The sequence below is a fragment of the Thermobia domestica genome, chromosome 15 (genome assembly GCF_964235325.1).
Source record: "Thermobia domestica chromosome 15, izTheDome1.hap1.1, whole genome shotgun sequence".
NCBI lineage: Eukaryota > Metazoa > Arthropoda > Insecta > Zygentoma > Lepismatidae > Thermobia > Thermobia domestica.
The window spans coordinates 126972840-126998910 of record NC_137468.1 but is presented as its reverse complement, the minus strand read 5'-3'; the positions used below and the strand labels follow the sequence as shown (position 1 = coordinate 126998910).

The following is a 26071-nucleotide window of genomic DNA, read 5'->3' as shown; positions in this document are numbered from 1 at the left end:
TCTTCAAATTAAAGTAACAAAAGCCCTAAAACGTGCCTTTATTTTAAATGAAAAATACAAATGTCACATTTCATATCTCTAGGGGATTTAGAGATATTGCTATCTTACGATAACAATAATTGCAGCCCCTACAGTTTTTCCCTTCTAGATGAAATATTTAAAACCTGCTGAAAAGTGTCTTTCACTATTTCAATTGAAATGTCTTAAACACCAAATTTACGTGTCTCTTACCATAAGGGTTTCTAAATATGGCCATCTTATTATAACAATTGCAATTCCTATCATTTTTGTTTCCGTCATTTCTCTTCCCTTTCTGCATGAAATGTCAGGAAATGGTGAATCATGTCTTTAATTGTATTAAGTGGTGCATCTAAATACCAATTTTCCTTTCTTTAACCTAAGGGATCTTTAGATTGGCCCATTTTCCTTTTTGGTTCCTATCTTTTTTTCTTAGCTTCTAGGTGAAATATTTCAAGATGTTGAAACACGTCTTCAATTAGTTTAAATTAGAAGCCAAATTCCCAGTACCAAATTAAGAAATCTAGTATCCAATTTCATATGTCAAACCGTAAGGGTTCCTAGATATAGGAATTGGGACCCCCATTTCCCCTGTTCTTCCCATCGAATTTCGCAAATTCTTCCTTAGTGATAGGTTACGTTGCTTATTCTATTACTGTCCAGATTTCAAGCTTCTAATTTAAGCGGTTCGAACTCAGCGTTAGTCAGGACTTCTTTTATATACAAGGTGAACCATTTGTAATGTCCAACCGTGATAACAGAGAAACTAAAAAAGGGATAGAAACAAAACATTGCGAGAACCAACTAGGAGGAGGGGAACACCTTCACATATATTAAGCAATAACATCCAATGAACAGTGTTGCCAACCTAACATAAAGCTATGCTTTTTTCTTTCAAATAACGCTACATAAAGTTACTATAGAAGTAAAATCCACATAAGAGAAAACCTACATAATGTTCAATGTTGCAAATTTTGTGAGAAATAACTCTACAGAAGTGGTAAAGTAAAAGTAGTTTTGCACAAACAAGGAAGAAGATATAAAAATATGTATACAATTAAAACCGAGGAGATATTAGAACTCTGTTTACTTGATTGTTTGGCACATTGCATGAATTCAAAGACTTGCTGCAAGAGAAAAAAAAATGAGCAAAGTTGAAAGTGATGTAATAGAAACTCTCCGCTTACTGTATGCTTCGAAGACCAGAAAGCAATATTGTGTGTCCTGTCGAGCATATTGACATTTATTAAAATCAGTAAGACAAGTATCTTCCGATCTATGAAGTACTGTGCAAAAACTTGTAAAAGTTGGCAACGATATTTCCAGATTCCCTGTTTTCCATTCCTGAGAGTGCATGCGAAAAAAAACTTAAAAGTCCGACATTGTGCATTTTACGTCCGTTTTCTTCTTTAGTCAGTGTGGTTTTTCTGTTATTCAGACTGAGCAAACGTGCTATTATGATTCTTCTATGTATTTAGTGAAGACAAAAGAATTTAGAAATTGTTCTAATGACTACTTGTCAAGTAGTAAACGAAATATAGGTAATGAATTCAGTGGTAGATGGTCGATATTGGCTTCAAGACTTCCTGGTTCGATACCAGGCTAAAATACTATTTTTCTTCGTTGTTTTTCGTCAGATACTAGACGTGTGTAGAACACACTAAAATCAGCAAATTGGAGTAACATTGAAATGGAAATTGAAGACAAAAAACAATTTGAAATAAAATCTTCAAAAACGGATAAAAGTAACTATACTATTTGTTTCAACTTTTATACTTGATTCTGAACTACTGCGCTGCGGACTGTTTCTGAAGGGAGTTAGTAATGATATGTTTTTTGCGACAATTAAATGTGAACTGCGTAAGTAACTAAGCCTCTCAGGAAGTATTGTTGTCAGTTATTACAATGTATAAGGAACGAATCTGACGCTTGAATTTTTAATTGCACGGCCTTAAACATGTGCAACGTGTCCATATTAAGCAAGAGTATACAATATATATATATATATATATATATACCGGTAAAAAATTGTCATTTTCTCACGTTGGCGATTTAAAGATGATCTCATTCTCAGGCGAGACGAAACGACTTTAAGACATTAATTCTTTTGAATGTAGTATCTTTTACACGAGACGAAATAGCTCGTGCTTACGCTTTAAGGTTTACGCAGTTCTGACGTAAAGAGTTAAAATAAAAGTTCCACATGCAAGACATAAAAGTGCGAAATATTGTAGTAAAACGATATGAGATTTCTACTTTGACAACATTCTGAGGAATCTATTTAAAATGATGTGCTGGCATTACGTACCGACTAAAACGGCGCAAACAAGGCTGTCCAAGAGCTTTAAGAATCATGATAGGCAATTTTTCACGTTGACGTCATTCTGATGGATTGAATTAAAATTTGAAAACAAATAATAAACATATGTAAAGCTATGAGATAGATATTATTGTAAGACGAGACTAGATTTTAATATTGATGTCATTCCAATTTTTGCAACGAGACCTGTCTGGGCAAACTGTTAAAAAGTGTAAAAAAAAAATATTGTTGTGGTAGATATTGCTGTCATGGTAGCACAGTGATGATCGGGTTGTTTAATCTAAAGGATGCGGATAGTTTAAACTGAGAACATGGTGATTTCCCTAGACAAACACCACCAAAAGGGTTTATTAATATGAATACATAATTGTCGTTACCAACACCATAAAAGATTTACAAAAGGAAAAATTCAGTAAATGCAATGCATCGCCGATTAAGGCTAGGGATCACTAATGAGTAATCTTAAATGATGCAGGGTTCGCAAACTCATGTGTGAGTTGAGTCCGTGAAATGTTCATATCTTCACACCATGATAAACAGAGGATAAATGCAAAAGCGTATTTACAGTTCATATGAGTTCATAGCTGCAGTCCACACCACACTTATTCGTAGCACCAACTGTAGTAATTGCCACAATGAAGAGAGAACGATGATTTAATATAATTTCTCAGAGGGTTTTATAGTAATTTCTCGAAGACACAAATACTTTCATTTTCTATTTACAAATTTTATATTCACGGAAGTTGAAGGCCTTGTAAATCCTTGAAGAACGAGTTGTTTACGAAAAGAGTTTGTTTTTTGCTAAAACCTTCCGTGTTTTCCCAGTGACGTATTATTTACAACTTTACCTTATTTTACTAAGTAAATGTTTTCCTGGTCTATTTTGGAATAATCTGAAAGTCACTGTTTTTCACGAGTGTGACGTATCCAGTTCTACTTTTACGTTTTCTGTTGTCGGTTTCGTACTTGTGAAAAGGGTTCTAGTCTTATTCCTTCTTTAAAGGAACAGATAAACACTTAAGTTTATTATTATTTATTTTTTTTTCGAATCACAACTGTGGAATGTCTTACTGTTTAAAAATATTGGTCACAATACAAGACGGGACCAACATAATATTTTATTCTAACTTGTAAGATAGGGAGTATCTTGTAAATAATTGAGACGTTCACTCATTAACAACTCTGTAATGCATCAGGATGTTGTGTTTCAGGTGTAGAGAGGTTCTTATCAAATCATATGTATTTGTTTTTCTTAATTAAGTCAAGCTCAACTCTGCTTTCAATAAATCCTGCTTCGGATCCGTTAATAAAGCTTAGGATAGTTCTTGACGATTGCGGATTAGTTCATATCCTAATAGAAGACTCTTAAATCCTTTCTGTTCGAATCGAATAATTTTAAAAGGAACTGAAATATAACTTTGATTATAACCATAATATCCTTATTCATTTAAGCTGTAGCAAATAGTTGTGGTAGACCGTAAAGACACATTTTCAGTTTCTGTTAAAACTATTCCTGAAAGCATTGATACCTGCATCATAGTTCTTACCATAGGTGAAATAAAAAGCAATTATCTCCATCACGTTCGCAGATGTAGAATTTTCTCTTTCTGTGACCCTCTCCTTTCAAGAACACTTTCAAGTTCACGTGATTATCAATACTGGGAATAATACAACTCTTCACATTCAGCATCTTGTTTCATTTAAATGAACAATTTCCAAATCTTGTCATTGAGCAAATTATATTCAGACTACTTTCCCTAAAGCAATGACCCTGCTGTAGCAAGGTTACTGGCTTTGTCTTTCCTCTATCAGAAAATCAAATTGATGAACAAATTTCATGGCCTTGATCACGTACTACTGATTTTCGGCACGTAGAGGCGCCACTCTGCCATTACTTTGTTTACTGTCTCACATACGAGTATAGTTGGCAGTAGAAGTTGCTTTACAGTCTGAGAAAGTTTACATCACATGAGTGTATTTTCCGGAAAGTGCTTCATTGGGCGCTAGCGGTTAACGTGTGTGACTACAACTCGAGAGATATGTTCAAATCCCAGTGATAGAACATAAATATTTATTTTCCTAGTGCATTATTTCGGACGAAGTATAATAATAATAATAATAATAATAATAATAAAAAGAAACGAATGTTATAATAGAAATATCATTTCAAAGTAGTTACTTATCATTGAGATCCTGCGATGACAGAGTACTATGTAATAACTAATCATAAAGGATGTAGGCCTATAATGAGAGCATTCATATAAATCATACGTGGCTTATTCCATGTGAAATGAACCAATGCCATTTGCCCTTTTGTCATGGATTTTCTTCATATTTTGTCTGTGGGTAGATACCCATGAAAAATGACCACAGGAATATTTGCAGATTTTTATCTCCTAAACGGACCTCAGGAAAAATAAATGAAAATCTGGCATTTTCCGAGACTTCTGCCGCGGAAAAATCGACACGTAATGTTAAAAATTACGTAACTCCCTTATTTTTCGGCCAATTGAAGTGTTTCTGGTGTCAAAGCTAATAGTGTCTACTATTTAGAACTACTGTTGAATCAGAAAAAGTGGTTCATAGAAAAGAGATATAAACTCTGAAACACAATTTATATGATTTATATGTGATTTTTGTAAAAAAAAAAATCATATCTGCTAAATCACTGAAAACACAACCTCCACATTTTTACCTCAGATTCACCTAAATATGTATGTTCAATAGTGCAAAAATGAAAAGGGTGTTTTTTGTGATTTGTCAGTAAGAAATTATAATGCAGGGACACGACTTATGGCACGTTATTAACATTTAACATTAACATGTTATTAACTATAGAAATGTTGCATTTTGTTGGAATGTTTACTACATTGGTTACATTTGGCTTGGTTGAGATGAACGCGTAACGTGCAAAAATTAATATATTGAAACATTATTTTATGAATACGGAAGGGTATCATAAATATTAAAGGAAGTCAATTGCAATGACATTCTCGCTCACTCACTCCCCATCACACATACCCACGTTACTATTACTAGTGGCTCTAAGGACCAGGTGTCTCACGTGAATTTCAAAAATTGCGCCGTATAGAGTGGATGGCCGCCATTTTGAAAAATTTTGCCGCCATTTTGAAACTGTACATTGGATCACTTGATTGTTAGATACACTAAATTTTATGTCTTTTGCTTCTATTCTCAAAATTTCAAGTCAAAATACTGAAAATTACGACCTGGAGTGTAGATGGCCGCCATTTTAAAAATCGACCGCCATTTTGAAAGTTGACATTGCTCCACTTTAATGGTACGCACAGTAAATTGTATATGTCCCATGCTTCTATTCATAAAATGTCAAGTCGAAAACCCGAAAACCGCCCTATAGCGTGGATGGCCACCATTTTGAAAATTTGGCCGCCATTTTGAAATTTTACTTCTGTTCTATACTATAAAGCAAATTTCGAGCGTCTCACGGTTCTTACCTCAAAATTTCGTGATATTTTGTAATATTTTCCTTGCTTTTTTTGCTAAATACACAGTGGTATTGAAATAAGACACTGTGTCTTGGATACTCCATGATTCAGGGACAAGGGTTAATATTTGGACTTTCTCATCAACACTGCTGGCAGAAAACTTTGCGCTAAGTCTCTCCATCAGACTTTCACAATCCTTGCATTTTTTGTCTTCATCCACCTCATTCTTACAGGACTGGGGCCCTTCAGTACCAAAAGCGTTTGCTGCTAACCCTGTGAAACTGGCAGCAAGACGACTAGCCTTATGTGTTAAGTATGTGCCTCTTCTGTCCACTTTTCTTTTGGTAGCTTTCAGTGGTGAACAGTTAAGTAATTCACACGCTTTATTAGGTTTTTCTGAGACAGATTCGTCTGGTTCGTAAGCGTCATCAGATGTGCCAGGAATTAGTTCAATATCTGTAAATCTTCTGGAAAATGCCAGCGAAATAGATTTTAAACTTTTCACTACCCTTTTCTTATGCTTTAGAAAAGGATCAATGCATGTTCTCTGCCTGTCTTCATAAAGAGATAAATACTGCTTTAAATGGAAATCACAAATAAATTTCAAGTCAGAACATTTGGCTCTAAGTCTGATAAGTTCCACATCACTTGCTTTCATATCACACACGGAAGTTACTTTCCTGTCTGGAACTTCCTCACATTCCTCATACTGCCTGCAAACCGAACACTGGTCACCTGGTTCCATTTGTAACATTGTTAGAGTAAATTCGAAATACCAAATAACAGTCACTCAGTAACATTATATATATATATAAACTAATTGCCGAACGTCAGTGAGGCTCCTACTTCGACTCGATCTGCTTTTGGATTTTCCTGTGTCTGTCTGTTTGTATGTCTGTCTGTACCACGCTACAGGGCGCAATTTTCGGTATTTTAATACGAAATTTTTAGGATAGGACTACGAGATACCCTAAACTTGCTGTATAGATTTTGGCGGTGATCAAAAGTAAAATTTCAAAATGGCAGCCATCCACTCTTTACGGCGCAATTTCCAGTCTTTTAACACGAAATTTTGAGGTAAGAACCGTGAGACGCTCGAAATTTGCTTTATAGTATAGACATTGGCGTCTCTGGCATGTAAAATTTGGGGGGGACATCAAAGGAAATGATCTAACTGCTAGTATCTCAGCGGAATGTTAGATTATGTCACTTCAAAATATTGGGGGGGACGCGTCCCCCCATCCCCCCGCCAGAGACGCCCATGAGTATAGAACAGAAGTAAAATTTCAAAATGGCGGTCAAATTTTCAAAATGGTGGCCATCCACGCTATAGGGCGGTTTTCGGGTTTTCGACTTGAAATTTTGTGAATAGAAGCATGAGACATATACAATTTACTGTGCGTACCATTAAAGTGGAGCAATGTCAACTTTCAAAATGGCGGTCGATTTTTAAAATGGCGGCCATCTACACTCCAGGTCGTAATTTTCAGTATTTTGACTTGAAATTTTGAGAATAGAAGCAAAAGACATAAAATTTAGTGTATCTAACAATCAAGTGATCCAATGTACAGTTTCAAAATGGCGGCAAACTTTTTCAAAATGGCGGCCATCCACTCTATACGGCGCAATTTTTGAAATTCACGTGAGGCACCTGGTCCTTAGAGCCACTAGTAATAGTAACGTGGGTATGTGTGATGGGGAGTGAGTGAGCGAGAATGTCATTGCAATTGACTTCCTTTAATATTTATGATACCCTTCCGTATTCATAAAATAATGTTTCAATATATTAATTTTTGCACGTTACGCGTTCATCTCAACCAAGCCAAATGTAACCAATGTAGTAAACATTCCAACAAAATGCAACATTTCTATAGTTAATAACATGTTAATGTTAAATGTTAATAACGTGCCATAAGTCGTGTCCCTGCATTATAATTTCTTACTGACAAATCACAAAAAACACCCTTTTCATTTTTGCACTATTGAACATACATATTTAGGTGAATCTGAGGTAAAAATGTGGAGGTTGTGGTTTCAGTGATTTAGCAGATATGATTTTTTTTTTTTACAAAAATCACATATAAATCATATAAATTGTGTTTCAGAGTTTGTATCTCTTTTCTATGAACCACTTTTTCTGATTCAACAGTAGTTCTAAATAGTAGACACTATTAGCTTTGACACCAGAAACACTTCAATTGGCCGAAAAATAAGGGAGTTACAGAATGTTTAACATTACATGTCGATTTTTCCGCGGCAGAAATCTCGGAAAATGCCAGATTTTCATTTATTTTTCCTGAGGTCCGTTTAGGAGATAAAAATCTGCAAATATTCCTGTGGTCATTTCCCACAGACAAAATATGAAGAAAATCCATTATGTAAGGGCAACCATAAAATCTGATATTGGTTCATTTGACATGGAATGAGCCACGTGGCACATCGAGTAAATGACAAGTACACCAATTTCAGTTGCAAAGTATGATACTTAAAGTGATCTACGTTTGTGATGGTTTCGAATGAAAGAACAAGTGTGGAAAATACGTATTTCATTCTCATTATCACTTTCGCGAAGCATCAATCACCATACGAAGAATGTATGTCCATTTCGCTACTTACATCAATGAACAGTACCAATATCAAACATTCACACGCAGTAAGAACACGCCATGTAGTACCAATACGCTGATAAATTCAATATATTATTTTATTGTAAAAATTCTTCAATGAATACAACAATATCATATTATTTTTCATCCATAATAATACTATATAAAATTTAATTTGTTTCTCACCTAATTAATATTGATTGTAACATTTGGTACCCGTGATACTCTAGAGTTTACCGAGTTGATTTAATTTGTGAGAAAAACTATTGACACGGGGTTCGTGTTAAATAATTCCACAATTGAAGCATGGAAAAACAGCTAGCCTGTGCTAGTGCGACGGAAAAGTCTTGCAATTCCAAACGTCAATTCTCTCCTTTGGCGGTGTGGTGATAAGAAATCCATTAGCTATAACGGTAAGTAAAACTTCGTGTCTCTTAATTTAGATTTAACATAGCGATAGCCCATGGCGGCGAGTCTATAAGAAACTACAAACTGTGCCAATACGACCCTTTCGTCGATAAGTAAAAACTTCCTATTCTTTCTTAGATAATTCATAGACATACATAAATCTGAATCTCTCTTGTTGAAGCTGGTAAAAAAAAATCGTGGTTTTAAAGGGTTTACAAAAAAAGAATCGTGCTTTCTAAGATTAGATAAAAAATGAAATGGTTTCTAATAAATATTAGGCTCTTCGCATATTGCATTATAGGAAAAATCACTAAATCTGCTTACTTTCTTGACCAGAAATATGTAAAAATATCCTCTAAGGGCATGAAAATTAAACACGCCTATTTACGACAAAGTTATTGTAAATTTGCGTAGAAAAAAGGTTTTCTAAAAGCCACAATACTGATGACTCCACTCACCCAAAGGGACGTGGGAAGGGGAAACGTGTAAATGTAATAATTACCAATATTACTCAGGTAGTATCGAACCTATAATTTTATGCGTCACTAAGATGAACAGTGACACTCCAGATACCGTTATAGTCCAAGATCAGTTTCCATTGAATTGGGGTGAGAAGGGGTCAAAATAAAATAAAATGCGTAAAATGATCAAGATAGTATCGAATCCATAAATTTCGGGATCGTTAAGCTGATAGCTGACAACCCCAATTAAATCCAAAGTTGACCATCTCAACTGACTCGGAAATGGACAGGGACAATGTCACACACATACACACACACATACACACACACATGCCCCTACGCACACACATACACACACACCTCTACACACACGTACACAGATACGTACACGTACACAGATGCGTACACATACATAGATACACATTCATACATACATACATACACACACGCACATACATACATACATACATACATATACATTCATATATTGTAACGCTCCCGCGCTTAAAAGTGAAAAACCATCTAGTTCGTCCAACGATCCCACAAAAAATTCTGTAATAAGAATTACAAGCAAGGACGATTCGGCAAATCACAATACAGTGGGGTGCTTTAAGAATCACACCCGTGCTCCTGAAAAATTGTCAGTCTCTGTATATATAAATAAATATCCCTTAAGTAAATTACCTAAAGTCAAGAATTAACAATTAAAGAATTAAGATCTTAAATAATTACACTAGCAATATATTAATTCAAAATCAACGAAATTCAATTTAACAATTTATTTTCTTTAACAGTTTGCATTAAAACCAGAAGAAAATATTACAGCAAATATTACTTTTTAATCACCCTATATATGATTCAGATCTCATTCAATCCGTAGTATAACAACAGTTCCAAAAATTAATAAATATTGAAAGTTCACAACTCTATTATAAATTCTTATATTAAATAGAATGATTTAATTTGGTCACACCTCAATCACAGACTTCTACAACTAATCAAATTATAAATTGATAGAATTATTTATAAGTAAGCCAATAGTCAACCGACCAAATTAGATTATAAATATAATTATTTTAAAGCTCAACAAAAGTTAATTAAATGAACCAAACAGATTTGAATCAAATAATTTATTGCTATAATTCGGAGACTAGATTGATACAGTTAATCAACGAGTTTTACTTTTTTTTAGTGAGTGCTGTTCAAACCTAAATATTTAGTTTGGGACGCTATTTCTAAATCGAGAACTTTCAGAAGAAACGTTATCAATAACCGATTAATCAAACAATAATATGCGAAAGACCCTAAAGAGAACCTAAAGCAATATAATTAAGTTTCAAAAAAAACTCCAGAAAAAAGGAATCCGGCAATTTCAGAACTGAGCTAACTCCCAATAAATAGTTTCAGAGAACAATGATAATCCAAGAAAACTATTAGATCTGGCCGAAGATTTTACGGAACTAAGCTAAACTTCGAATCAAAAAACTAACGTGAACTGGGAATAAAATTTGCTACTCTAACGCCAATCGGAAAATTAATTGCAAACAAACGATAAATTATAAGTTCAAAGAATATAAATTAGGACTAAAAATTGTAACAAACAATTTTTAATGAACCAATTCAGACGGTTGATTTAACAATTAAATAAAACCAAATTGAATACGAAATAAACCCCAACAACAAGAAATGTCGTTAAAGCACTGAATCGAATTTATTCTTCTGTAATTTTAATTTGAAAGCTAGCTTCATTCAACTAGATCAAATAAACCAAGAGTACCGAACTTTAATAATAATCCAATGTACCAACTATGAAAGAAACCTTCAAACAATAAGGCTGACGTCGCAAAAGTACTCGCAACTACAATCCGAATGGGACACTAAATAAAAAAAACTATTCACAAATTAAATTACTACGACAAAATTACTTAAAACTGAAAGAACTAAAAAAGGACGCTAAATATAAAAAAAACTTTTACAGAATTGACTATTAACGGAAGATTACTCAAAATCAAAAAGAATTAATTGTGACACTAAAGTAAACTAACCGAACTTCAAACCTAATTAATTACAAAGACCCTGAAACTAAAACAAATGAGATGAGAAACTAGAGCTACTAACCTCCCAATTAATTATACAAAAATAGTCGAAATTGAAGCAACTAAATGGGGACGCTAATTTAAATCAACCTTGAGACCAATTAACCAAGAATACTAGAAATTGAAGCAATTCAATGGGAACGCTAAATTAAATTAACTTTCAGACCAATTAAGCAAAAAATATTAGCAATTGAAGCAACTCAATGGGAACGCTAAATTAAATCAACCTAAAGATCAATTAACCAAGAATACTAGAAATTGAAGCAACTCAATGGGAACGCTAAATTAAATTAACTTTCAGACCAATTAAGCAAAAATATTAGCAATTGAAGCAACTCAATGGGAACGCTAAATTAAAACGACCTTCAGACCAATTAACCAAAAATACTAGTAATTGAAGCAACTCAATGGGAACGCTAAATTAAAACAACCTTCAGACCAATTAACCAAAAATACTAGTAATTGAAGCAACTCAATGGTGACGCTAAATTAAATTAATTTTAAGCCAGTTAACCAAGAATACTAGTAATTGTAGCTGCTCAATGGGGACGCTAACTTAAATCAATCTTAAACCAATTAACCAAAAATAACAGTAATTGAAGCAACTCAATAGGGACGCTAACTTAAATCAATCTTAAACCAATTAACCAAAAATAACAGTAATTGAAGCAACTCAATGGGGACGCTAAATTGAATCAATCTTTAAACCAATTAACCAAAAATAACAGTAACTGAAGCAACTAAATGGGGACGCTAAATTAACTCAACTAACTAAACCAAAGTCAATAGTACCTCAAACAGAATATTGAACACAAACTATGAAAAATCCACTCCTTAAAGCAGAGAACTTAACAACCCAAAAGAAAAACAGAGAGAAAGAAATACAAAAATATTTCTTCACTTACCGCAATTACGTTAACTGCTGGGCTTTCTTTTCCTTTCTTCTCAATAGAAATTACAGCAAACAATTTTTCTCAATCGGAAATAAATCCAAACGATGAATAATCAAAATGATTCAAAAAGTCCAAAGATTTCAATAACAGCAACAAGCGACGTAAAAGCAAAAACCACAAAGCAGCAATGAATTCAATTAGAATAAGTCCTTCTTAGATTTCAAACACACCCACTCAAACATGCATACAGCAACTCGTTGACGTGGCAGTACAGAAAGCACGGTTGGGATTCCTTCGGTGCTGCGAGATAGCACCTCAGGCAACGTTCAATTCTTCCTAGCTTCTGGCGCGAGGAAAGCAAGGCACCAGCCACGAGGAAAAGCGCAATGGTACAAAGTTGACTATTGACGTATAAATACATAAAACTCTATACAAAACATCTCTATTACTTTTCAAAGTGATTTCTTTTCAGTTTTCCTTCACAATTAATGTCTCTTCTTTATTCTTTTATTTCTTCTTTTTTTAAAAAAAGAAAGACAGAAAGTTCTTTATTTTTGTATTATTTTCGCATAAAGATAGTCCATTCCACACCCATAGCAGAACGTATTTATTAAATCCAATAATGCCCGTTGGTTGTAGAGTCCAAACAACAGGGTACCTCAAAAGTTCAGATACAAAAATTGAAATTCACAGAAAATATTGTGACGATGAGTCCAAGCTGTCACAATTCTCCCTGGCCGAATTAAAGAAAAATTCGAATAGAATTTTTCTTGCCCTAGGATCCAAATACAGTTTCTCTGAAAAACTCGCTACAAAAATATAAAATAAAAATGTATTAAAATATGATTTTTTATACAAATTATTCACATGAGACAAATAATAACCACGTGGAATATTTCTTTGGCTAGCCAATATACAATCTTTTCATTTAACTTAATTTCAACATAGTAATTGAAGAATTCTCAATATTTGTAACAATAAAACCCAAGAAACAGCTTAAAATGTATCAACTTTAAAAATTACTTAAAAACTTACTTTGAATTGTCTTGCTACCTCACCTTACAATTTTAAAATTTATATCACAAAACAAATATTTCTTTCGAACTGTAACATTCTCAAAAATTTCTAATTATTACAAAGTTTCCAATTATAACAAGAAACTTAAAGTATTACTAAAATTTCTAAGAATTACGGAAGTTTGTATAATTACATTTAGATTTCTTTGTTGAAGATATTTTTTAATCAACATTTCTACGTGGATACGTGCACTCGTTTGTAAGAATCTTTACTATCATCCAGCTTCGAAATTAGTACTGTATTTGGGGTCAAAAATCGTCTAATAACAAACGGACCTTCCCACTTGTCACTTAGAGACTTCGAAATTTTGTCAGCCAGAGAGGATTTAATATGTGTTCTAATCAATATTTGATCTCCAACCTTAACAACTACAGGTCCTCTGATTTTAGATAGCAATTTTTTCCTTCGATTCCAAGCCTTCTCCACTCCTTAAAGCCAAGCCTTCTCCATTTTGAAGGGCGTAATCCCAGGTTTTAGATTTATTAAAAGTAGTGAAATCAGGACTATTAATCTTCCAACGAATTTCTAAAGGAGTTGATACAGGACGTCCATAAAACAATTCCGGAGGAACAGATTTAAACCCAGAATGTTCACATATATTTAAAGAGAATTGAATCTCCGGAATCAATTGAGCCCATTCTGTTTGTTTGCTGGAGCAATATGCTCTTAAGGAATCTTAAGGGTTTTAATGAATCTTTCAGAAATGTTAGCTTCAGCATGATAAGGAGCTATTTTAATATGTTGTATTCCATGGGAAAACAGAAAAGACTTAAATTGCTGAGAAATAAAGACGGAAGCATTATCAGTAGAAATTGTTTCCGGAAAGCCAATTCTACTGAATGTTTCCAATAATTTATTACAGATTACCCCTGAGTTTAAGGTTCTCATTTTCTCTAAAAAGACAAACCTAGTAGCATTGTCGACACCTATAAGAATGAACTTAAACCCGTTAGAAACAGGAATAGGGCCAACAACGTCTATCATATAATTTTCTCCAACTCTGCTCGAATATTTTGACGACAATAGACCCATTTTCTTTTTGTTATTATCCTTTATCCTCTGACAAAGTGGACAAGTTCTCACATAATTTTTAACATCATCTACGATAGTGTCCCACGTATATCTTTTCATTATTTTAGATAATGTTCTATAAGCCCCTGTATGACTACCGGACAAAGCATGATCGTGAAAGTATTCGATTATTACTTTTTGTAGGTCTTTGGGAATCATAATTTTGTAAGGATAATTAAATGCCTTACTCTTCTTCATTAAAATCCCGTTATTCAGAACAAAGTTTCTGATACATTCTCCATACTCTAATCTTTCGATAAGATTTCTTAATTCTGGGTCTTGTCGTTGTAAAATATCTATGAGCTCTTTAACAAGTGGAAGAGACCATGAATTAGCAACTCGCAAATTCTTTTTCATTATCGCGAGTCCAACAGGACCATCCACTTGAATAAACTCAAAAGGGTCATACATACGGGTTAAGAAATCTGCCACCAAATTGTCTTGGGATCTTATATGCTTAACAGTAAATGAGAACTGACACAATGTTCCTACCAATGGTCCGTATTTTAATAGACGTTTTGAATTCCCTAATATCCAAGTCAATGATTTGTTATCAGTAAAGACTTCAAACTCATTGACTAGATAGTGCCTGAACCTATTGATGGCTTTTACGAGACTTATAAATTCTATCTCGTAGATACTACGATGTCTGTCAGCTTCTGTTAATTTTTTGGAAAAAGAAGGCAACTGGGAGAAGACGATTATTGTCGTCATACTGAGAAATACAGGCTCCAATGGCTTTCCCTGACCCGTCGCAGTGCACAAAAAATTTCTTATTCAAATCAGGAGTTTTTAAAACCACATTATCTATCAACATTTTCTTCAAATTTTTCAAATTTTTTGATGCTCTACTGTCCATTCGAAAGGTTTCCGAATGGAACGTAATTCACGAATGGGAGCCATTAATTCTTGCATACCACTAACAAATTTGGAAAAATATTTAAATAGTCCACAAATCTTCATTACTCCCCTTCTATTCCTAGGAGGGGGTATATTCTGAATAGCAGCTATTCTGGAAGGATTGATTTCTATGGTGTTGCCATCTGCCACAAAGCCAAGGTATTTGATTTTCTTACAAAAAAACAAACTTTTATCTGGCGAGATAGTAACACCATTTTCCCTAAGTCTCTCAAGTACTAATTTTAAAGTTTTCTTATGGTCCTCAACATTGTATGACGGCACTAAAACGTCATCAAAATATACTCTTACACCTTGATTTTTCATATCCCTCAGAATTTTCTCCATGGCTCGTGCCAAAAGACAACTTCCAGTCTTAATTCCCACTGGGACCCTCGTATATTGGTAGCTGCCTTTAGGAGTGACAATAGTCATAATTTCTCGGGAGTCTGTGTAAGAGAATTTGGTTATAAGCCTTTTTCCAGTCTAAAGAACTAAACACACGCTTACCAGCTAGACTGGTAAGACACTCCTCTAAATTAGGAGACGGATAAACGCCATCAATAATTAAGTTGTTTGCTTTACAGAAATTTCCGACTATTCTATACGTATTGTTTTTATTTTTAACCAAAAAGCAGCTACTACCAAAATTCGAGTGGTCCACTTCTACAAGTATCCCTTGAGAAACCAACTCATCAATACAATTATCAAATATTTTTTCCTTACCCTTGGGTATGGGAAACGGATTTTCTTTAAAAGGTTTAATTTCTTTCAAGTATAATTTTCCTTCAAAATTTTTTAAACACCCAATTTCATTAGAAATAACATCTTGAAATTCCTCATGAAGCTCGTCCACAAATTCCCGAACGCCATTATCCGCGTATCGATTTTCATCAGAAAATTTTTCACACGCTGAAGGGATTAAATTAGGTTTCAAATCTCCACTATTATGTTGGCAATTTTGGGGGAAAAGTTTGCTATTTTTCCTAACGAGTTCACAAAATTTGTTAGATTGTTCAACGTCTAAGTCTGAAACTTCTGAGTCACTTTAAATATTATTCTTCTTGTTCTTCATATTATCGGAAGGACACAAGATATCATCTGTAGTTGCTCCTGCTGGATGGACTGCGTTCCCCCTTTCAGATTTGCAGTGCCTCTTTTTGTTTACACTATTCTCAGAAGAACACAAGATATCTTTAGCCGCTCCTCCAGCATGGACTGCATTCACATTTCCAAACTTACAAAGACTATCCCCATATGTAGAAAATCCTGATTTATTCTTTTTCCTTCTATTCTTCTTGCGCCTAGGTTTGATGCAGGTACTTCCATCCAAACATTCTCCCTCCAATTTAATTTCTTCCGTACGGCAACCATCAAACACTTCACTACAAATCCGTCCTAGATCCACTCGACAAGAACTCGGTAAATTTGTACATCTCCAAGATCGATAGGTTTACTTTCAACAAAAGATGACAACATGGGATCAGAATCGACACACACCTGCAAACCTCGGTCAATAGAAAGAACTTTCCCGTCATATTCAATTCGTTCTGCATCATTAACTATCCCGGAAGTGGAATGAGTTTTGTCAAATATTTCTCGAAGCTGATTTAATTGTTTATCAGTAGGAACCGTTATTTCAAGTAACTGTTTTTCTATAGTGAATAGATCAATATCGCACTGCACTCCACAATCGTTACGAAGGACTGGAGTTGTAACCATCCTAAAAAACAACGAAGACATTCTCTTATTTTTCCTTCCTTCAGTATTCGGAAAATTCAAACATTGGTCAGAACGAGTTCCAAACCTGACTCGAGATTGCACTTGACCAGAAGTATCAGTTAACGAGGCCTCTTCCAATCCATAATGCAAAACTAATGTTTTTCTATTATTACGTAATATTAATTTATTCTTTGAATAATCAACTACTGACGATGTTCGCAAGAAGGGTATACCAACCAAGCAATCACAAGGAAGTTCTGGCACCACTCTGAATTTCACATTTTCGAACCACCCGGATAAGTTCAATGTTAAACTAATCTCCATATTGCTTAAATATTCAGTTCCCAAAGAAGCCCTAATATTTTCAGGCTCAGTCTCTACCAAATAGTTCTCCAGAGAACACTTCTTAACAAAATTTTCCGTTGTTAAATTATACGAGGAGCCACTGTCCACACAAACCCGAGTTTTAACATTATTAATAATTGCATCAACAAAAGAAGCAATCAATTCATCAAACTGCGAGGGAATAGCCCGATACTCAAAACGATGTTCAGGACCCGTAGACGAAATACGTTTAGAAGCCAAGACATTATTTCCGACCAAATCCTTTTGATTAAATTTAGATTTACTAATGTTTCTTTCCGAATTATTTCTAAAAGAAAGCTGACCTTTATTAACAGCTGCTACTGATGCCCCCGATTTAGCACCCATCTTTTTCATATATTTAAGTTGTTCTCTAAATTGCTTAGAATAATCACTACAAATTTCTCTTAATTCAGTGATTTTGGCACATGCCTCTGAAGCATTCTATATCGAACTGATGGATTCATTCCATCTAACAATATACTAATCAATTGGGATTCACTACAATTAAATCTCAAAACAAGAGATGCGTAATAAACATCTTCCACAAACTGATCTACCGCTTCATTTAACTTTTGTTTTCTGAATAATCTTTCAGATACTAAAGAATGTTTTATAGTATTTGACACAAATCTATCAAGTATTTTACATTTAAATAACTCCCATGAAGAGTTATTATTTATGGCATGTTGTACTTCCACTTGAAAACCTCCTTCACTACGTGTTAACAAAGCACTATAGATCACTGTCATTGGGCAAGAAAATTGCTCCAATATTTTTTCAACTACCAGTAATATATCAAAAACTATAAAACTATTTCTACCATCAAAAACATTAAACCCTTTTATTTTCGATTCAAAACATTCAATAGATTTCTGAAAGGAATATTTATTTATGTAATGCGTAGTGGTACTAACAACTGCATTATTACTCTGAACATGATTATCATAATTAGAAAAATTATTCGGCAATCTATCAAAACATCTATGATCATGAGGCATTGTCCTACCCGTCCGAAACATGCCTATAGGAGTCGAATTTTTAATTAAGGACACCCTCTTATAGTAATCAGAAAGACGCTGATAATTGTTAGTTGGTCTATCACGATTTGGCAACTCTGAACTATTCTCAGAAAATTGAAACCCCACTTGCCTAGGCATAACAGGACTAAATGATGAATTTTGACTAACACCTGTAGGAAAACCTAAGTTCTCTCTTGTAACTTGATTAGTCTCCGCAGGCATTGGTGTAGGAGGTTGAGCAAGACAACTAAAGTTCCGAGGAAAAGGTTCCTCTAAACTATAAATTCTCGAATTATCTCTGTCACGATCATATAACTGGAAAAATTGACTTCGAGGGGGTGTTAGACTCATTGTAGCCCTACCTAAACTATCATTTGACATATTTGTCAAGTGCCCAGTCTGATCTATAGTAACCAATCGTAGATCATCTTCTGAATTATCAATACGAGCTGACTCTTCTCGCGAAAACATTTTCAATTTTAATTCAAGACAAAATTTGATCAAATGTTATAAAAAGGTAGTAATTATTGACACAAAAGATCAATTCAATAATCAAAAATCAAATAATAACACATAAATGACATCAGTATTTAAGATACAGGCTACTACTCACTACACTTACTACTAATTATACTAAAGAAGAAAAAGATTACCCTCAACTATAAGCTGCTTTCAGAAATATACTACTTTATATGCCTTCAAACTTCCGTTCATCCAAATATAAATTATTTATTTATTTATTTATTATTATTATTATTTTTAACAGACTATCTTAAATGGATATGGTCACCAAAATAGAAACAATTCTCAATATTCATATACATAAACAATTTATTACCTAACAACAGAATGAGAAACTAACTGAACCAATCCAACCTCAATTCCAATACCAAATATGGCGAGGTGCAAGACAAATATATGGTGAGATGCAAGACAAAAATAGTGAGATGCTAATCAAAAATAATATGGTGAGAAGCAAGACAAATAGTGAGATGCTAGACAAAAATAATATGGTGAGAAGCTAGGAAGAATCTTTGTAACGCTCCCGCGCTTAAAAGTGAAAAACCATCTAGTTCGTCCAACGATCCCACAAAAAATTCTGTAATAAGAATTACAAGCAAGGACGGTTCGGCAAATCACAATACAGTGGGGTGCTTTAAGAATCACAGCCGTGCTCCTGAAAAATTGTCAGTCTCTGTATATATAAATAAATATCCCTTAAGTAAATTACCTAAAGTCAAGAATTAACAATTAAAGAATTAAGATCTTAAATAATTACACTAGCAATATATTAATTCAAAATCAACGAAATTCAATTTAACAATTTATTTTCTTTAACAGTTTGCATTAAAACCAGAAGAAAATATTACAGCAAATATTACTTTTTAATCACCCTATATATGATTCAGATCTCATTCAATCCGTAGTATAACAACAGTTCCAAAAATTAATAAATATTGAAAGTTCACAACTCTATTATAAATTCTTATATTAAATAGAATGATTTAATTTGGTCACACCTCAATCACAGACTTCTACAACTAATCAAATTATAAATTGATAGAATTATTTATAAGTAAGCCAATAGTCAACCGACCAAATTAGATTATAAATATAATTATTTTAAAGCTCAACAAAAGTTAATTAAATGAACCAAACAGATTTGAATCAAATAATTTATTGCTATAATTCGGAGACTAGATTGATACAGTTAATCAACGAGTTTTACTTTTTTTAGTGAGTGCTGTTCAAACCTAAATATTTAGTTTGGGACGCTATTTCTAAATCGAGAACTTTCAGAAGAAACGTTATCAATAACCGATTAATCAAACAATAATATGCGAAAGACCCTAAAGAGAACCTAAAGCAATATAATTAAGTTTCAAAAAAAAACTCCAGAAAAAAAAGGAATCCGACAATTTCAGAACTGAGCTAACTCCCAATAAATAGTTTCAGAGAACAATGATAATCCAAGAAAACTATTAGATCTGGCCGAAGATTTTACGGAACTAAGCTAAACTTCGAATCAAAAAACTAACGTGAACTGGGAATAAAATTTGCTACTCTAACGCCAATCGGAAAATTAATTGCAAACAAACGATAAATTATAAGTTCAAAGAATATAAATTAGGACCAAAAATTGTAACAAACAATTTTTAATGAACCAATTCAGACGGTTGATTTAACAATTAAATAAAACCAAATTGAATACGAAATAAACCCCAACAACAAGAAATGTCGTTAAAGCACTGAATCGAATTTATTCTTCTGTAATTTTAATTTGAAAGCTAGCTTCATTCAACTAGATGAAATAAACCAAGAGTACCGAACTTTAATAATAATCCAATGTACAATCCGCGGCAAAAAACCTGCAACATGAGGATATAAGTTTATTGTGAAATGACGAAGTCTTTAGCTCCAAAATAAGTATGCACGGGAGGAGGCCGAGGTTTATCATGGCGTGATTCGTTCCATTTAGACGTTATGTTCATTCCCTGTGCTGTTAGGCGTAGTTTCACAATAAACTTACATCCTCATGTTGCAGGTTTTTTGCCGCGGATTGTACCAACTATGAAAGAAACCTTCAAACAATAAGGCTGACGTCGCAAAAGTACTCGCAACTACAATCCGAATGGGACACTAAATAAAAAAAACTATTCACAAATTAAATTACTACGACAAAATTACTTAAAACTGAAAGAACTAAAAAAGGACGCTAAATATAAAAAAACTTTTACAGAATTGACTATTAACGGAAGATTACTCAAAATCAAAAAGAATTAATTGTGACACTAAAGTAAACTAACCGAACTTCAAACCTAATTAATTACAAAGACCCTGAAACTAAAACAAATGAGATGAGAAACTAGAGCTACTAACCTCCCAATTAATTATACAAAAATAGTCGAAATTGAAGCAACTAAATGGGGACGCTAAATTAAATCAACCTTGAGACCAATTAACCAAGAATACTAGAAATTGAAGCAATTCAATGGGAACGCTAAATTAAATTAACTTTCAGACCAATTAAGCAAAAAAATTAGCAATTGAAGCAACTCAATGGGAACGCTAAATTAAATCAACCTAAAGATCAATTAACCAAGAATACTAGAAATTGAAGCAACTCAATGGGAACGCTAAATTAAATTAACTTTCAGACCAATTAAGCAAAAAATATTAGCAATTGAAGCAACTCAATGGGAACGCTAAATTAAAACGACCTTCAGACCAATTAACCAAAAATACTAGTAATTGAAGCAACTCAATGGGAACGCTAAATTAAAACAACCTTCAGACCAATTAACCAAAAATACTAGTAATTGAAGCAACTCAATGGTGACGCTAAATTAAATTAATTTTAAGCCAGTTAACCAAGAATACTAGTAATTGTAGCTGCTCAATGGGGACGCTAACTTAAATCAATCTTAAACCAATTAACCAAAAATAACAGTAATTGAAGCAACTCAATAGGGACGCTAACTTAAATCAATCTTAAACCAATTAACCAAAAATAACAGTAATTGAAGCAACTCAATGGGGACGCTAAATTGAATCAATCTTTAAACCAATTAACCAAAAATAACAGTAACTGAAGCAACTAAATGGGGACGCTAAATTAACTCAACTAACTAAACCAAAGTCAATAGTACCTCAAACAGAATATTGAACACAAACTATGAAAAATCCACTCCTTAAAGCAGAGAACTTAACAACCCAAAAGAAAAACAGAGAGAAAGAAATACAAAAATATTTCTTCACTTACCGCAATTACGTTAACTGCTGGGCTTTCTTTTCCTTTCTTCTCAATAGAAATTACAGCAAACAATTTTTCTCAATCGGAAATAAATCCAAACGATGAATAATCAAAATGATTCAAAAAGTCCAAAGATTTCAATAACAGCAACAAGCGACGTAAAAGCAAAAACCACAAAGCAGCAATGAATTCAATTAGAATAAGTCCTTCTTAGATTTCAAACACACCCACTCAAACATGCATACAGCAACTCGTTGACGTGGCAGTACAGAAAGCACGGTTGGGATTCCTTCGGTGCTGCGAGATAGCACCTCAGGCAACGTTCAATTCTTCCTAGCTTCTGGCGCGAGGAAAGCAAGGCACCAGCCACGAGGAAAAGCGCAATGGTACAAAGTTGACTATTGACGTATAAATACATAAAACTCTATACAAAACATCTCTATTACTTTTCAAAGTGATTTCTTTTCAGTTTTCCTTCACAATTAATGTCTCTTCTTTATTCTTTTATTTCTTCTTTTTTAAAAAAAAGAAAGACAGAAAGTTCTTTATTTTTGTATTATTTTCGCATAAAAATAGTCCATTCCACACCCATAGCAGAACGTATTTATTAAATCCAATAATGCCCGTTGGTTGTAGAGTCCAAACAACAGGGTACCTCAAAAGTTCAGATACAAAAATTGAAATTCACAGAAAATATTGTGACGATGAGTCCAAGCTGTCACAATATATACATACATACATACAGATAGATAGAAACGACATAACTCTGCCAGGAACCAAGTAGATGTATAGAAAACCGTTCCAAAAGGCCTCCAAACATGGGTCCTGCACACACACTCGCCTAGTCATAGGAACACGTTGGCAGTTAAATCAATGGAACAAACACTGGAGTTGACAAATGCCATAGGACACATCAATTCTCTTGTTGTAGTAATCCTCAGTCCCCTTCTCCCGAGGAGTGTCCGGTTGCGAACTTTGAAAGTTTTGAATGGCAATATTGATCGAGTAACAACTTATCTTGTTCGATACATATTGGAAACCGAATTATTTTTGGTAGGAAACTAGTATCACCAGGGAAACAGTTTTCAAAATGACCATCAAAACGGGTTTGGTGTCAGATAAACTTGTCTTGTTGGTATTAAGAAAACATCATATTCTACGATCGTAATAACGGCCGCTTGGTTTGTGTCAACAAAGTCGCCATCAAGGTGGTCAGAAAATGTTCATTCGATCACCGTCTAAAGTGTGAAAAGAAGTGAAAATTCTAATGATCATTTTATCTCTATCACTGTTGTCATAATCTCTTATCAGACTTTGGGAGCACTGTGTTGTGCCATGTTGCATGAGATATGAGGAAGTAATACAGTGACAATTAGTGATTTGTCAAAGCACAAAATTTAAATGTAGTATGACTGTTGGTGGTTTATTTTCGTTGAGTGTTGTTGTTCAGCGGCTGCGTCATCATAGCTCCATGATTGCGTAGCTGTTTGTGAGGGTGGTAGTGGGTTGAAGTAGGGGACGGCGAAGGTGTGCTCAGAGCATTTGTGTGTGTACATTGTAGTTGAATATACATCGTACGGGATTTCTGCAAGTACTGTAGTGAAGAAGACATGCAAGGAAATTGACAAGGTTGCATCGATATTACAAGGCAATTCTGTGTGTGCTACTAGTATTAGTGAGAGCTACGTACAAGTAGGACAACGGCTGTATTTGATCACTGTGTCTTAGTGTTAGGTGAATGTAGAAGAAACGCTCGAGACGCATCACGGATGTAAGGAACACACTACTCACAACATTCACAGCGTTCTCGTATGGCATTTCTGAGCTCGAAGAGACGTTTACGTCAACATTGTAGTATCGTCCGAAAAAGGAGGGGGGAACTGGATCGTTAATCCTCTGCAACAAATGCAGAACGTGCAGCAGCTAATGCAAACCCTCATGTAAGTACTGGAAACCTGTCTCAGAACAGTAGACCCAGTCAATGATGTGTAGTACATATTTTACACCAATACAAGTTGCATCTGTACCATATCATATTACATTCGGAACTATCAGTAAATGATCTCCATGCTAGAGTGCAATTTTGTGCTTGGTTGTTACGTATGGAAAACAGAGAGCGAAATTTCGTATCCACTATATCGTTTAGCGATAAAGTTACATTAACAAATACAGGGTACGTAAGCTTACATAATATCATTATTGTGCTAGGAACAGTGCACTATAGTAGCGACTTCTGCTTTAATATCGGTGGTCTCATGTATGGTGTGGTATCCTGTGTGATCATTTTGATCAGCAACATTTCTTGTATGGAAATTTCACTGGTAATACGTATGCCATATTTGCCAGTGACGTGTTACCACATTTGTTAAGACATTAGTCTCGACGAATGTATGCGTATGTGGTATCAACATGATGATACTCCCACACATAACCCACGCAAGATCAGAGCCCTGTTGGACCAACACATATCTGACACACAGATTTTGCGAAAGGTCTTATTCAAGATCATGTAATGTCCGCGGTACAAACAACCATTGATTATATAAAGGCTCGTATTCGACGTCCGTGTTCATCGATCAGCGTACGTAATGTACTTGCATCTCTGTACTGCTGTCTATGAAGGCGTATCAAACAAAACGGAAGACATAGTGAGCATGATTTGTAACACGGTAAATGATGTACTTGGTTTTAAATTACATAGTGTTTTATTTTCGTCATTAGTATGCGATCTGCCTGTTCCAATTTTGGTCCCATTCATTCATCTTTCACTGTGATCCTATAATGGATCATGCACGTTCATCTGAAGCGAGAATTGTTTTCGGCAGCATTTTGGAAGCTGTTCCCTCGTTTCTTACCAAAGTTGATCAGTTTTCCAAGATGGATCGAAAGAGATATTGGTTCCAGGAGCATTTTGATGGGGCATTTTGTTTTCACAGACTTCCACAGACTCTCTGCGCTCTGCAAATTTGATCTTTATCAATTTGCTTTTACAATAAATACTTGATTAGAAAGGACTATACGTATGTGTATATCTCCCAGTATAAGTGTGGAACATCTGTACCTTTTTCATCCAAATTTGGTACGCATACTAATTACACTCTGGAAAAATATTTTGAGAGTAAGATTCCCTAATAGGTGGGAGTGAGAAGGATGTGGCATGTAAACATAATCCAAAACGATCGAAATAAGTGTGTAATTCATAGTTGTTGGGGTCTTTCAGATCAACAATGACTCTCGCATTCGGATTAAATTCAAATTCAGTGCTATTTATTTATTTATTTATTTATTTATTTATTTAGCCTGTTTTGACTTACAATATGGAGAGTATCTCCTATAAGTTCTACAGTTGTCATGCATATAAATCAAATTGTAATTACAGCTTATTACACCATTTGAAGTACAAAATTATAATAAACATCGCATATTGAATTTGTTACATAATTACATCATATTCATACAGCGTTATCATTTGCAAACTCCTGAACTGAATAATCCTGAACTATCAGCATGATGGTAGAAACGGCTGAAAAATAAAATGTCCAAAATGACGAGATTAGTGTCGAACTCATAGTTCACGGGGTAAGGAAAATGGCTGACCCGATTGAAATTATTTTGAAACATAGTTAGCGCCCACCTCCAGCTGCTTTTATTATGTCAATTTGATTAAAGGGCATTTACTATTTCAAATTTTTTGCTAAAAGTATAGTATCTTACAGACTTTTCGTAAGTTCACTTTTATTAAATGCGTATCGTAAGGGGGAAGAGATTAATTTTTTTTCATAAACCTACTGTCCCAGTGTGAAGGACGGATGTTGCAGCTAGTAATTATCTATATGTCTATGTACATAGTATTATGACACACTGCAAAAGGCTTATTAAGACCCACCTTAGTTTCC

General features: G+C 34.2%; 1 protein-coding gene across 4 annotated transcripts in view; it reads left to right on the top strand.

The window, feature by feature from the left end:
- slif (cationic amino acid transporter slimfast) overlaps window positions 1-26071 on the top strand; it is a 638367-nt gene that overhangs the window by 527558 nt on the left and 84738 nt on the right. The gene's annotated exons all lie outside the window — the stretch shown is intronic.